The sequence below is a fragment of the Heterodontus francisci genome, chromosome 22 (genome assembly GCF_036365525.1).
Source record: "Heterodontus francisci isolate sHetFra1 chromosome 22, sHetFra1.hap1, whole genome shotgun sequence".
NCBI lineage: Eukaryota > Metazoa > Chordata > Chondrichthyes > Heterodontiformes > Heterodontidae > Heterodontus > Heterodontus francisci.
Window position 1 is genome coordinate 46,440,153 of NC_090392.1, and position 8,911 is coordinate 46,449,063.

General features: G+C 43.2%; 1 pseudogene; it reads right to left on the reverse strand.

The window, feature by feature from the left end:
- Nucleotides 1-3,025: 3,025 nt before the first annotated feature.
- On the reverse strand, nt 3,026-3,913 carry LOC137381557 (N-myc proto-oncogene protein-like; annotated as a pseudogene).
- Between the last annotated feature and the right edge of the window lie 4,998 nt (nt 3,914-8,911).

Here is an 8,911-nt window from a genome sequence, read left to right on the forward strand (position 1 = left end):
AATACTGACAAACATCTGCGATACTTAAATTTCTTCTTCTCACCCTGCTTCTTCTGGAGTCACTGACACCTGGTGGGATTACAGTTTCCGAAAAACCAGTGGCGCTATGCACCTCAAGCCCCAATGTTCATGTGTGAGTTGATGGTGAATGTCTGGAAATTCTATCATCACTGGCTGTTCTCACTTAATTTCCACAAATAGACTTTCCAACGCAGGTCACTGGATTACAACTAGGAGTAGAAACTGGAGTGATTTCCCCTTTCTAATTCAAGGGAGAATTGCAGCCCAATTGTTGCTCTAGTTAACTCAACATAGAGTAGGGATTGATCTTATTACCCTCTGCTCTGTCTGCCTCCATACAACACAAGGCAGTGTTGTGATCTATCTTCATGGGAAGTTCATTCTGCAAAACTTTAAAAATTAACTTGAATGAATATTGGACATAGGAACATAGGAAATAGGAACAGAAGTAGGCCAATCAGCCCATCGAGCCTACCCTGCCATTCAAACAGATCATGGCTGATCATCTACCTCTGTGCCATTTTCCCCCACTATCCCAATGTCCCTTGATGTTATTAGTATCCAGAAATCTATTGATTTCCGTCTTGAACATGCTGTATGATTGAGCTTCTACAGCCCTCTGGGGTAGAGAATTCCAAAGATTCACCACCCTCTGAGTAAAGAAATTCCTCCTCATCTCAGTCTTAAATGGCCTTATTCTGAGACTGTGTCCCCTGGCTCTAGACTCACCAGCCAGAGGAAACATCTTATCCACATCTAGTCATGCCCTGTAAGAATTTTGTAAGTTTCAATGAGATCACCTCTCATTCCTGGAAACTCAAGAGAATATAGGCCCAGTTTTCTCAATCTCTCCTCATAAGACAATCCTACCATCCTAGGGATTAGTCTAGTGAACCTCTGCTGCACTCCCTCTCTGGGAAGTATATCCTTCATAGATAAGGAGACCAAAACTGTGCACAATACTCCATGTGCTGTCTCACCAATGCTTTATACAATTGTAGCAAGATATCTTTACTCCTGTACTTAAATTCCCTTGCAATGGAGGCTAACATACCATTTGCCTTCCTAATTGCTTGCTGCTCCTGCTTACTAGCTTTCAGTGACTCATGAACAAGGACACTCAGGTCCCTTTGGACATCAACGCTTCCCAATCTCTCACCATTTAAGAAATACTCTGCCTTTCTGTTTTTTCTACCAAAGTGGATAACTTCACACTTATTCACATTATAGTCTATATGTCATTTTCTTGCCCATTCACTTAGCCTGTCCAAGACCCCTTGAAGCCTCCTTGCATCCTACTCACAACTTACATTCCCACCTAGTTTTGTGTCATCAGCAAATTTGGAAATATTACATTCGGTCCCCACATCCAAACCATTTATTTAGATTGTGAACAGCTGTGGCCCAAGCACTGATCCTTGCGGTACCCCACTAGTAACAGCCTGCCAATCTGAGAATAACCTGTTTATTCCTACTCTCTGATTTCTGTCTGTTAATGAATTCTCAATCCATTGCAGTATATTACCCTCAATCCCATGTGCTATAATTTTGTTCACTAACCTCTTGTGTGGGACCTTGAAAAAAGCCTTCTGAAAATGCAAATACACCACATCCACTGGTTCTCCTTTGTCTATGCTACAAGTAACATCCTCAAAAAGCTCCAACAGGTTTGTCAAACATGATTTCCCTTTCATAAATCCATGTTGACTCTGCCGAATCATATCATTATTTTCCAAATGTCCAGTTATAATCCTTTATTATCCTTTATAAAAGATTCTAACATTTTACGTACTACTGACGTCAAAATAACAGGTTTGGAGTTCTCCGTTTTCTCTCTTGCTCCCTTCTTAAATAGTTGGGTTGCATTTGCTACTTTCCAGTCTGCAGGAACCTTTCCAGAATTTATAGAATTTTGAAAGATAATCAGCAATACAACTACTGTCTCTATAGTCACCTCATTCAATACTGTGGAATGTTGCTGATCTGGTCAAGGGGATTTATCAACTTTCAATCAGTTAATTTTTTGAGTTCAACCTCTTTACTGATATTAATTTCTCTCAGTTCCTCATGTTTATAAGTCCCTTGGTTCCCTAATATTTCTGGGACGTTTTCTGTATCTTTCTCCATGAAGACAGACACAAAGTAATTGTTTAGTATCCCTGCCATTTCCCCATTCTCCACTACAAATTCTTCTGTCTCTGCCTGTAATGGACTCACATTTGTCTTTGCTAATCTTTTCCTTTTCACACACCTAAAGAAGCTTTTACAGTCTGCCTTTATGTTTCTAGCTAACTTGCATTCATATTCTCTTTTCACTTTCTTTATCAGATTCGCGGTCCTCCTTTACTGGATTCTAAATTGCTCCCAATGCTTGGGCTTACCACTTTTTCTGCTGACCTTATTATCATGAGTTCTTTGTGTTATCTTAAGCAACACAATGAGATACGTGGGTTCCAGTTTTGGAAGATCTCTAGAGGGTTTATTAACAGTTAAACAAATATATACAATACAGAGCAAACTATATACAGAACCTTTGTCTCGGGTGTTACAGTTGCAGCATGACTATGGCTTCTAGTCACATGACTACATCCTGGTACTTATCTTGTTAGCATACTGATTTATTAAAGTTGATCATACAACAACCCCTTTCTTTCCAAAGATAAGTCTCATATGCTGCAAGTAAAAACACATAAAATTGGATAATATCAAAATTAGTTATACAGGGACAGAGATTATAAAATTTACAAGTATAAAGATAAGGATTGTGAAATTTACGAGTCAGAAGCTTAAGAGTCCATATATTGTTTCGGTGGTATGACAACTCTTCCAGATCTTGTTACAGTATAACATTCTGGGGATGTGGATTTCATCCTTGGCTGTTTTTGGTTCATAGACATGTTGTCAATGTGTTGGTTGTTGTCTTGTTGTCCTGTTGTTCTGTCACTGCATGTCAGTTATGCACCATCTTCATTCACCCTTGTTTTTCGAGCAGTGTCTCCTGCATCTAGGAGAATTTGCGTCTAAGCTGTTGCTGTTCTTTCTGAAATTACTCCCTCTCTGCATTCAGTTTCTGTGGCTCTGCCTTCAGCCTGCTTAGATACTCTGTTGCTTTTCTCAGGATGACCACTGTTGAGGCCTTGTCATTCTTGGAAAGTTCCAGCACCTCAACTCAAAGAGCCAACAGACAATGTTTCAACTCATTCCTCCTCTGTCCCTTCAGGACATTGTGTGCCCTTCGCCTCTCCTCATCCTCTGCATCTGAAGTCCCGGGGCTCAAGGTCGAGGACTTGTTGGGGGAGGGGTAGTTGGCTTCGTGGAGGTACCTATCCATTCTGGCTCGTTTTGGTGCTGACGGTTCTCTAGAGAGCAGAGGTGAGGGCGTGGCATAGTTGCTCTGTTGCTGGATTTCCAGACTCTGCCGTTTGGTGCTGGCCAGAGTTGCCGAGTGGGCTCCAGTCCTTGGCGATTTCCCCTTAGCAATGCTCCCTACTGCTATCCTTTGCTTCGAAATGGTTACAACATCAATATTTTCTTCTGAGTCTCTGGAGGGTGAAGAAACACTTCCTGTTGACAAAGAACTTTCACTATCTGAATTTGGATCTTCATTTTCTTGGTGTGGCATCTCTGAAAGGGGTTGAAACTCTCCAAACCAGATCCACTGACCACTGAGATCCTGGAAGAACTGTGACTCAATCTCAAACATCAGGGGGCTGGATGCATGGTGCTGGATTTTAAAGCCCCTTTGCCATTGGGAACATTGGCGGAGGGCAATGAAGATTGGTGCGGCGGAGGACTGCCACCGCCCCCGACGGCGACAGGCCCCATGCCGATCTCGGTGGCGGCGGTGAGGCCAAATGGTGGCTGCCCTGCTGCTCAGCAGCGGGACCCCCATTGAAATATGTAAAGTAATTTACATACCTGATTTAACGAGGGTCCTGTCGCCTCCTTAATCGCCGCACCAATCTTCATTTGGGCGGCCAACAATGCCGTGCCTTCGCGTATATGATGTGGCACGACACCTGTGGGGAGGGAGAGGACGATTGTTTATTTGTTTGGGAGTGGGCAGTGGGATGACATCGCTGCAGATTGGGTGGGGGGTGATGGGAAGGGGTAAAGAGCAAAGGTGCTGAATTTTGGGGGTGAGTAAGATCGAATTGTTAATAAATAAATTCTGGGGGGAAAGGACAGGAATGTTTTGAAATGCCATTGCGGGGGTGGGAAAATGAATTTAATGAAAACTTAATTCTTTTTGTCGGTCATGGTATTGACCTGGCCTTTTAATTTAAAAATCTCCAGTAAGGGCTGTAAGCCCTTTAAAAATGGCACTGGCGCCTGTGCATTGGTGCCAGATGGCATTGCCTGCAAGGGCTTGCCCACCCCCTCCACGTGAACGCGGGGGTGAGGGGGGAGCGGGCACCGCGGCCATGCAAATGAGCCACCACGTTTGAAATTTCGGCGGCTCCGTGACGTAGTGTCCGGGCAGACAGGGCACATTTTTTTACGTCCACCGCCTACTTTGGCGGCGGACTCTTAGAATCCAGCCCATGGAGTGCATCCTCTCTGGTGTAGAGTACGCCATCGCCTTTGAAATCTCCCATGGCGTTGAACCTGTCTGGATACATTTGTTGTAAGCCCCGGACTGACTCAATGCGGGTACCCTTGGTCTCTTCTGCTCTAATGGGTACTTTGGTGATCTCGTGGATAGTCACGATGTTGAGGTCATTACAGGCTGGTAGTCCGGCCACTGTTGGTCAGTTCGTATCTACCAGCTAAAATATTTGTGGTTTCCATGTTGACTTGCCATATCTGCATTGCATTGTTTGTGTGCCAGTGCAAGGGATGGGTAACCCATTGTATGCAGTTAACTTGGCAGTTGTCGGTTGTATCATTAATTTCCAACGACCCCGGTACATATTTTAATGATGTTCCCATTGCCGGGGACCGCCACAAGGCCTTGCCTTCGCCAGTATTATGGGGCAGGGCCTTCCTGGCCCCCCCGCCATGACCGCCAACATCGGGGGGCCAGTAAACTTCAGTCCATTGTGTTGGGATTCGGACTGATAGAGTATTTACACTAGTTCCGGTGTCAATCTTAATCCAGAGTGTGTGTTTACCAACTTTCTTTGGCCACATGATGTTAATAGTAACAAAAACGTCCAGTTGTTTGACTTCAGCAACACAATGGGCTGAATTTTACTGGCCCCCCGATGTTGGGGGTCATGGTGGGGGGGGCCAGGAAGGCCCTGCCCCATAATACTGGCGACGGCAAGGCCTTGTGGCGGCTCCCCCGCTGCTCGGCGATAGGAACATCATTAAAATATGTTAATCTATTTAAATTAATGAATAAATACTTACCTCGTTGCACCAGCCATCCCATTGCAATATACCGGCAGGTTGCCAGAACTACCGGCAAAACACTGGTTGGCAGGGGGGAGCAGGTAAGTTTTCAGGGCGGGGGAACGGAGAAATCCATTGGGATTGGTGGAGGGGATGGTAGGAAGTGGTTGATGGTAAAAGGGTATAAAATTTGGAAGGTAAGGTCGGGGTCGCTAGGTAATTTTTTTTGTTGGGGAGAGGGCAATTAATAAATTATTTAGTCATGAGAGGGTGAAAGAGGGGATTGAAACTTTTATTCAATTTTGCACTTTAATTTTATCTCTCTTTTTAACTTTGAAAAATTAAATTAAACAGAAAGGGTGGAAGCCCTTTAAAAATGGCGCCAGTGCCTGTGCTGTGGTGCCGGAAACCATTGCTGGGAATGCAGCACTCACCCACTCCACGCAGCCATGTAGATGAGCCGCTGCACTAACTATCGCGGCGGCTCCGCGGAGAAGATCTCACGCATGTACCTCAACATTTTTGAAGCTCGCCGCCGATCAATCTAACCCAATATGTCAGGCTCACAACGTGAAATGCCTGCTCGCCTTCTGGCTGAGAATCACACCCCTCTGAGCCTTGTCTCGGGTCTATTTCGCTGTGGACTTCGTGTATCGGCTTGCAGTTACACAAGCCTCTGGCGCTCTGGTTGCTGCTGTTGCCATGTTGCTGCGCCTGTCTTCTGTTTGTGTCCTATTGTGACTTCTGACTGCGTCTTTGGAGCCAAATTTCTTGCCGAGGCAGGCCCAGTGTCCTTTTGCACTGCATGCCTTGCACAGATCTTGAAACACAAGACAACTTTGCGGTGAGTGGGACAAACCACACTTACCACACAGCTTGCTTGCTTTTTACAATCTGGTTATCATGCTGATACTGTTGGCTTCACCTAATACTTGCAGATTCTGTTGTGTAGCTACAATGGCTTCATATTTCCTGCCATCTTCTAGCAGCACATCAATGCTGTGACCTTTCTTTTTCCCCAAGATGTCTTCAAAGGTGTTGAGACAATCACAAGCTCCATTATTTGCACCGACAGCTCAGTTTCTGAAAAATCGTATTCGTTGCCCTTACTACGGCATCTACTAACATGATCTATTGGTTCATGTGGCTGTTGCTTGTAGGACAATAATTCCAGATGATGAGTTCTAAAATTCATGCTTATCAGAAGCTGATCTTCTAGCACTTTCCATATCTTTGTGGGATCTTTCTGGTCCTCTTCAGATAAGCCAAAGGTATTGACTCTGTATATTCCATCATTTCCAACTGCTATCAGTATTTTCACAGCCTGATTCTCTGCTTCTGCAACCACTTCGTCTGTGAAGCATAACTGCATTTTTTGTTTAAAAAATGAACTTCGATAGGATATCAATGTCCTTCTAGTTCATGCTGGGAAATTTGATATCCATCCTTCTGCTGTTCTTTTGCTTTCAGCTCTATATTTAACTTTGTTCAGCTCTGTGTATGACTTCAGCACTGTAAGTATTATCGCTTTTCTATTTGTGGCTTAAAACTTGTTTTATTATCTCTGCGCTGTTCCCCCTTTAAGAAATAATTTTTTTCTAATCTAGCTGCTTTGATGAGCTGTAAAGGGTGCTTGACAGTGTTCTCTTTTTTCTATTTTAGCCTTTGCTTGTATGTGTACACAACTGTTCGATAGAATTTTCCCCTTTGCTTTTTATTTGCTGGAGCTTATTTACCTCCTTCATACTTGACTGGTTTAATGATTTTTCAGCTTTGGCTACGTGAATGGAGACTCTGCTGTGTTCGGGGGTTACCTGCACTTTTTTTTTGGATGCTTCCTGCAATGGCACTAACCTTGATTAGCCTGAAAGAGGAATTGGGTTTTCCCTGTTTTTTCTGTCTCCCACAGAGGCTTTAAAAAAATCAATTTTTAAAACACTTCAAAGCCTTTTTGTTAAACTGGGTTTCCTCGATCATCGGCACAATGACCCACCCGATCACAGGAATTTATTTGTAGCCTGTTGTGCAGTGCTCTGTCTCCGACAGCTGGAGGTAAGTTTTTTTCTTCTTTCCACTGTTTGCGCCAATATTTCTTTTGAACTTTCTTTCTTTTGGCTGTAAATTGCTTTCACAGCTGTTTTACCCGTGGTGTTCGAGCTTATATCTTGTCTTTTCACCACCACTGCCACCATATCATGATATCTTTGTTTTATCTTAAGCAACACAATGAGGTACATGGATTCCAGTTTGTTGAAGATCTCAAGAGGGTTTATTAACAGTTAAACTAGTATATACAATACAAAGCAAACTATATACAGAACCTTTGTCTAGGGTGTTACAGTTGCAGAGTGACTATGGCTTCTGGCACATGACTGCATCCTGGCACTTAGCTCATTAGCATACTGAGGTCTTAAAGGGACATAACTCTTAAGGCAATCATACAACACCTGTAAGCCACTTCCTTTGATCTAATGCAATCTTTAACTTCTATTGTTAGCCACGGTTGATTCACCTTTCCTGTTGGGTTTTTGTGTTTTAGAGATATGAACATTTGGTGTAAATTGTGGAATACTTCTTTAAATACTAGCCTGCCTACCTTCAGATTTTTTGAATGTATTTTCCTAATCTGCCATAGCCAATTTGCTCCTCATACCTTTATAGTTTCCTTTGTTTAGATTTAAGACCCTAGTTTCAGAATGAACTATATCTCTTTCAGATTTAACGTAAAAGTCTATTATATTGTGGTCACTATTTCCTAATGGCTCCTTTACAGCAAGGTTATTAATTAGCCCTTTCTCATTACATAATGCTACATCTAAAATAGGCCTATCCCTGGTTGGTTCCTCAACATACTGCTCTCGCCGCTCATCTCATGCATGTTCCAGGAATTCATCCTCCACAGCATTAGTGCTAATTAGGTTTACCTAGTCTATTTGCAAATAGAAGTTGCCCATTATTACTGTATTGCCCATGCTACATGTGGCTCAAATTTCCTGATTTATACCATGCCCAACATTACCACTACTGTTTGGTGGCCTATAAACAACTCCCACCAATGTCTGCTGCCCCTTGCTGTTTCTTAGCTCCTCCCAAACTGATTCTAAACCTTGCTCCTTCGATCTAAGATCCTCTCTCACTAATGTACTAATCTCGTCCCTTTTATTAACAGCGCTACCCCACCTCCTTTTCCCCTCCGCCTATACTTCCTAAGTGACGAATATCCCTGAAAATTCAGTTCGCAGTCCTGGTCACCCTGTAACCACGTCTCTATAATGGCAATTAAATCATACCCATTTACCTCTATCTGTGCCTTCAAATCATCTACCTTGTTGCGAATGATGTTTGCATTCAGATAGAGTGCCCTTAACTTTGTGTTAACATTATTTGTCATTTAGATCCTATCTGATGTTTGCCTTTGTTTCGTCTGCCTTCTAATTTCGCTCACAACTTTTCTATTTCCTGTTACCATTTTTGCTTCCCTCCAATCTGAGCTCCCTTTCAGACTCCCAACCCCCTGCCAATCTAGTTTAAACCCTTCCCAACAGCACTAGCA